This window comes from Egretta garzetta, unplaced genomic scaffold, assembly GCF_000687185.1.
Source record: "Egretta garzetta isolate BGI_Z169 unplaced genomic scaffold, ASM68718v1 scaffold481, whole genome shotgun sequence".
In the NCBI taxonomy this organism is placed as follows: Eukaryota; Metazoa; Chordata; class Aves; order Pelecaniformes; family Ardeidae; genus Egretta; species Egretta garzetta.
The window spans coordinates 733,112-733,960 of record NW_009258681.1 but is presented as its reverse complement, the minus strand read 5'-3'; positions in this window follow the sequence as shown (position 1 = coordinate 733,960).

Below are 849 nucleotides of genomic sequence, written 5' to 3'. Positions count from 1 at the left end.
CCTCACCGGCACTGCCTAAAACGCAGGGCACCCCGCGCCCCGGCACCCCACGCACCAATATGGTGCCCGGCCCCGGCCCTGCCAGAGCCCGGGGGCAGGCGGGGGCCAGGGAAAGGCCAGGCACGTAATGACAACGTATTCCCAAAAGGCATCGACACGTTATTATTATTGTTTAATACAACCCCATATAAAACTGAAGCAGCAGCAGCAATTCTTATCGAGGGACCTAAACTGAAATAGGTTTAGAACATAATTTAAAAAAATAAAAACAGCAAAAGTAGCAAAATATATGAACTTTTTTTTTTTTTATAGCAACTGATATCTACCAGCCACTAGTACCTTACTACCAAACTGGTATATCTCTGGTAACAACCCTTTTAAAAAGACATGTAAATATATATTCATATTTATACATATTTTTAGCTATGTACACAGGACTTTTGCTTTTAGCACTGGTGTATTCGGCTGCCCCTGCCATCAGTGCTGAGCAATGCAGACGCCGCGTCTCCGGCCTCCAAGGTCCCAGGGGTTTGGGCAGCAAAGCCCCTCGGTGCTGGCACTGCTGGGCGGCAGGGACCGGCCCCGGAGCATCTCGGGCAGGACTCCTGCGCCGACTGAATCAAAAAAGGACATTATAAAAATACTGAAGCTGTCTTTCCCTGGCAATGGGGAAATACATTCATTCACTTTAATATAAAAAAGAAACGAAAAGAGGTTTTTAAAAGAAAAAAAAAAAAAAGAAAAAGGAAACACCAAAAAGACACCAGGACAAAACCTTTGGGCTGCAGAGAGCTCACAACGACGGCGGCAGGAGAGGGGGGGGGGGTTGGGTACGCGGGAGGGTAAAGG